This window comes from Triticum aestivum, chromosome 5D, assembly GCF_018294505.1.
Source record: "Triticum aestivum cultivar Chinese Spring chromosome 5D, IWGSC CS RefSeq v2.1, whole genome shotgun sequence".
NCBI lineage: Eukaryota > Viridiplantae > Streptophyta > Magnoliopsida > Poales > Poaceae > Triticum > Triticum aestivum.
Window position 1 is genome coordinate 528,218,369 of NC_057808.1, and position 6,000 is coordinate 528,224,368.

Sequence of the window (6,000 nt, forward strand, 5' to 3'; positions counted from 1 at the left end):
TTACTTTGAAAATTCTGAAAATTGGAATTTGAACCGCCGCCCGGGCCATGAAAGCCGCCGCCGCCTGAGCCGACGCCCTGCCCATTGTTGCCATTGAAAGTGTTGGAATTTTTGAAAGCTTTCATGATTGCACAGTCTTTCCATAGATGAGTGGTTGGCTTCTCCCTAGAACCGTGCCTTGGACAGGGCTCATTCAACAATTCCTCAAGCGTCGGGCCTGATCCGGCGGATCGGGGAGGTGGTCTCCCCTTACGTCGGTGGTTGTTACCTTGCGCATTAGTGTTGGCCACAAATTCCATACTGCCATCAGCCTTACGTTTATTACTTCCCTGGTTCGCCGGGTTATGCTGAGGGACCTTGCCGTTGCCATTCTTCTTTCCCTTCCCTGTCTTTTCCTCGTCAGACGCGGGATCCTTGGTACTATCAGAGTCGGCGTACTTGACCAGAGCCGCCATCAGCGTACCCATATCGTTGCAATCGCGCTTGAGCCGCCCAAGCTTCATCTTCAGGGGTGCAAAACGACAATTTTGCTCCAACATCAAGACCTCAGAGCCGGCATCCATCTTATCAGACGAATGTATTATCTCTTTGACCCGGCGTACCCAATGGGTTGTAGACTCGCCTTCTTGCTGTTTGCAGTTAGTCAAATCCACAATTGACATTGATTGCCTACATGTATCTTTGAAGTTTTGGATGAACCGGGCTTTTAGCTCTGCCTATGACCCGATGAAATTGGGCGGCAGTCCCTTCAACCAAGTGCGGGCAGTCCCATCCAACATCATGGTGAAGTATTTGGCCATTGCCGCTTCGCTGACCTCCAGCAACTCCATAGCCATCTCGTAGCTCTCAACCCATGCTCCGGGCTGTAAATCAGCCGTGTAATTAGGTACCTTCCTAGGTCCTTTGAAATCCTTGGGCAGACGTTCATTACGGAGAGCCGGCACTAGGCAAGGGATGCCTCCGGCTCTTGTAGCCATGCCTGCCTCAATAGAAGCCGTCGGGTAAACCGGAAAAGGCTAGTAAGCCGTCATCTGAGCCGGCTGCTCAGCTTCCTGACGCGCTCTGTCTTGATCTACCGCATTAAAGGCTCCATTATGTGCCGGGCCATGCCCCCCAGGAAAGTCATGGCGCCGGACGTTGCTTGAGCCGGTCGCCGACGCCATGTGTCTGCTATAACTCGGACTCCGGTTTTGACGAATTGCCTGTCGAGGGGTCGAATGAATCCTGTCCCGGCTATATGAATATGCCTCCTGCTGCGCCAAAGCCGTCTGAAGAAGTTCTTTGACCCTGCGGGTTTTGACCGCCGTTGGGGAGTCACCCTCAACCGGAAGAGCCGCCAGTCGCGCTGCTGCTGCAGCGATCATGTTTTCCAACGGGTTAGAATAATGACCCGGTGGTGTTGGCACATATGGAGGCGGTGCAGTATTCACCTGGGGAGGCCCCATCGCTGGTGGCTGAACCAGCGTTCCCACCCTGGGTGCGGTGATCTGATTTATCTCTGGCGGGTTGGTAGGCCCTGCACCGGGTGTGTTGAAGAGGTTGCGAGGATCATAAACCGGAGGGAGCCGAGATTGAGCCTTCTGATACCTCCTTCTCATGACCTCATTGGATGCGTTCTGATCCATCGTGAGCCGGAAAGACTGCGCCTGAATAAACTGAGCCTGGGAATCCAGAGCCGCCCGCTCTGCAGCCATCCTAACTCCTTCCGCTGCCAGGTCTTCCTTGGCCTGCGCTATGTCCAATTTTAGTTGTGCCACTTCTGCATCATGTTGAGCTTGATCTGCCAGGACGACCGTGGCAGTTAACAGGGCCGTCATCTTATCTGTGAGATCCATTAGCACCTGAGCCGGCGAGTGTACAGGGCCTCCTGCCACAGCGGCGGGGTTTTGAACAGGTTGTGTGCCGGCCATGAATATTCCAACCCGGCCTGGCAGCTCAAAGGGGTCCGGAATACTGTCGCCATCGGAACAACCCCTGAGCCTGCCATCTTGAAGTTGATACAACGAGTTGGTCTCATCTGTGGACGACTCGCCGTCAGAGCGGGCGGTCGTCTCATCGCCAGATCCAGATCCTTCAGAGAGTCCTCCATGGACGCATCCCACGAAAGCACGCTTCAAGGCAGGCAGAGTCCGGGCGGTCTCGCACGCTGAGCCGTCTCGACGAGGTCGGTGCAGAGGTCCGGCTCTGGGCCCGGCTCGCCAATCTTGCCAATGAAAACATGGATTCCGCCGAAGGGGACCCGGTACCCGTACTCGATTGAGCCGGCGTCGGGGCCCTAGCCCGCGTCGTCGATGTAGAGCTTGCCGCGACGACTCTTGGTCATCCGGCCCACAGCGTATCCCTTGAGCCCTTCAAAGCTGCCCTTCAAGAACTCAAATCCACCGTGCGCTGGCCCCACGGTGGGCGCCAACTGTCGTGGAATTGTCACGGCAGATGTCCTCGTGCAAGGACTTAGTCGTGGAGCCATCACAACTAGGAAGCTTAAAGGGGTTAAACGGGACAAAGGACACGAGGATTATACTGGTTCGGCCCCTTACGGTGAAGGTAAAAGCCTACTCCAGTTGATCAAGTTAGGATTAGTATTACTTTCGACATGCACCACATGTTGCCTCACTTCAATCTAAGTCATGTTTAGAAATAGCAGTATAGCAGTATCACGGAGATAAGAGAGGACACGTATCTCTATTAGCTACCTATAACAACCTAAATTAACCCCCAAAACCCCTAAACCACCTCCTTTCAAAAAAACAGCCCCTGAAATGCTAACGCGTGGAAGCTTATTGGTCCCGGTTGGTGCTACCAACCGGGACCAAAGGCCCTCCTGCCTGGGCTCGCCGGAGCGGCCACGTTGAGGCCCATCTATCCCGGTTCGTATAAGAACCGGGAATAAAGGCCTAGGGCATTAGTAACGACACTTTAGTCCCGGTTCCCCAACCGGGATAGATGGGCCTTATGAACCGGGACAAATGGCCCTTTTTCTACTAGTGCTGGTCAGACTGGACTATGTGCGGTTAAATTGGACATGCACAAGGCATATGACAGGGTGGAATGGTCCTTTTTGCATGATATGATGGTGAAGTTGGGTTTTCATGAACAATGGATTGAAATGATAATGGCTTGTGTTGGCTCTGTTAGATACAAAATAAGGTTTAACTCTCAGGAGACGGATGTTTTCACCCCGACTAGGGGTGTTAGGTTGGGGGATCCACTCTCCCCTTACCTTTTTCTCCTTTGTGCAGAAGGTCTTTCTAGTTTATTGCAGTTTGAAGAAGAAGCTGGTGGCATAGAGGGAATTAGAGTGTGTAGAAATGCACCATCGGTATCACACCTTTTATTCGCTGATGATTCTTTGATTCTCATGAAAGCAAACATTTTAAATGTAGCTTCCTTACAACATGTTCTAGATGCCTACTGTGAAAGCTCGGGACAATTGGTGAGTTTGGCTAAATCTAGTATTTTTTCAGTCCTAATACACCTGCAACTTCTAGGACTGAAATATGCCAAGAGTTACACATTGATACTGAGGCATTATCAGATAAGTATCTTGGGCTGCCAGCTATGGTGGGTGCAGATAGGAGTGACTGTTTCATGCATTTTTATGACAGAATAAAAGAAAAACTGAAGGGATGGATGGAGAAATAGTTGTCTACTGGAGGGAAAGAGGTATTACTTAAATATGTAACCCAGGCCATCCCAGTCTTTGCAATGTCTGTTTTCAGCCTGCCCAAGGGCCTATGCAAGGAGATACCTGATTTGATAGCACAATTTTGGTGGGGGGATGATGAGGAGCACAAAAGAATGCAATGGTATACATGGTGAAGCTTTGCTACCCAAAAAGTGAGGGGGGTATGGGGTTCAGAGATCTCTATTCTTTTAATCTTGCCATGCTCTCAAAGCAAGTTTGGCAGTTGATCACTAACCCGGATTCCCTGTGTGTAAGAGTATTGAAAGCTAAATACTTCCCTAATGAAAGTTTATTACAAGCTACCCTGAAGAGTGGTGCTTCGTTTACGTGGCAGAGCATTATGAAAGGTGTTGAAACATTTAAGTTGGGGTATATCTGGAGGGTTGGTACCGGTGAGAACATTAACATCTGGAGTGACCCCTGGATACCGTCTAGTCCAGACAGGAGAGTTTTATCAAACCGGGGGCAAACACTGATATCACAAGTTCATGATCTAATTGACCCTATGACTGGTTTTTGGGACGAGGAACTGATCAGATCTATATTCATATCGGTTGATGTAGACAGGATCTTGCAAATTCCCCCCAACTATGGGGCTTTCGAGGACTTTATCGCATGGCACCCGGATCATAAAGGTTTTTTCTCTGTGAAATCAGCATACAAAGTACAATGGATATGATCTTTCCAGGCACATGCAACGGTGATGGCACGACCTGGAGGCTCAAGAACTCCATCAGTGTGGAGTACACTATGGAAACAAAAGGTCCCATGTAAAATTCAATTTTTTTGTTGGCGTGCTCTACATGGTATTATTCCGCTAAAGTCCATACTCACGAACCGTCATATTGGAACCCATGGGGCTGCTACCTCTTGAGCACTGCGTTGGTTTTCCCTTGAAGAGGAAAGGGTGATGCAGTAAAGCAGCGTAAGTATTTCCCTCAGTTTTTGAGAACCAAGGTATCAATCCAGTAGGAGGCCACGCACGAGTCCCTCGCACCTACACAAACAAATAAAATCCTCGCAACCAACGCAATAAAGGGGTTGTCAATCCCTTCACGGTCACTTACGAAAGTGAGATCTGATAGATATGATAAGATAATATTTTTGGTATTTTTATGATAAAGATGCAAAGTAAAGAAAGCAAAATAAAAACGGCGCCAGAAATAGCTTGTTGTCGGGAGATTAAATATGATGGAAAATAGACCCCGAGGCCATAGGTTTCACTACTGGCTTCTCTCGAGAGCATAAGTATTACGGTGGGTAAACAAATTACTGTTGAGCAATTGACGGAATTGAGCATAGTTATGAGAATATCTAGGTATGATCATGTATATAGGCATCACGTCCGCGACAAGTAGACCGACTCCTGCCTGCATCTACTACTATTACTCCACACATCGACCGCTATCCAGCATGCATCTAGAGTATTAAGTTCAAAAGAACAGAGTAACGCTTTAAGTAAGATGACATGATGTAGAGGGATAAACTCATGCAATATGATATAAACCCCATCTTGTTATCCTCGATGGAAGCAATACAATACGTGCCTTGATACCCCTACTGTCACTGGGAAAGGACACCGCAAGATTGAACCCAAAGCTAAGCACTTCTCCCATTGCAAGAAAGATCAATCTAGTAGGCCAAACCAAACTGATAATTCGAAGAGACTTGCAAAGATAACCAATCATACATAAAAGAATTCAGAGAAGATTCAAATATTGTTCATAGATAAACTTGATCATAAACCCACAATTCATCGGTCTCAACAAACACACCGCAAAAGAAGATTGCATCGAATAGATCTCCACAAGAGAGGGGGAGAACATTGTATTGAGATCCAAAAAGAGAGAAGAAGCCATCTAGCTAATAACTATGGACCCGAAGGTCTGAGGTAAACTACTCACACATCATCGAAGAGGCTATGGTGTTGATGTAGAAGCCCTCCGTGATCGATGCCCCCTCAGGCGGAACTCCGGAAAAGGCCCCAAGATGGGATCTCATAGGTACAGAAGGTTGCGGCGGTGGAATTAGGTTTTTGGCTCCGTATCTGGTAGTTTGGGGGTACGTAGGTATATATACGAGGAGGAAGTACGTCGGTGGTGCAACATGGGCCCCACGAGGGTGGAGGGAGTGCCCAGGGGGGTAGGCGCGCCCCCTACCTCATGCCTTCCTGGTTGATGTCTTGACGTAGGGTCCAAGTCCTCTGGATCACATTCGTTCCGAAAATCACGTTCCTGAAGGTTTCATTCCGTTTGGACTCCTTTTGATATTCTTTTTCTGCGAAACTTTGAAATAGGCAAAAAACAGCAATTCTG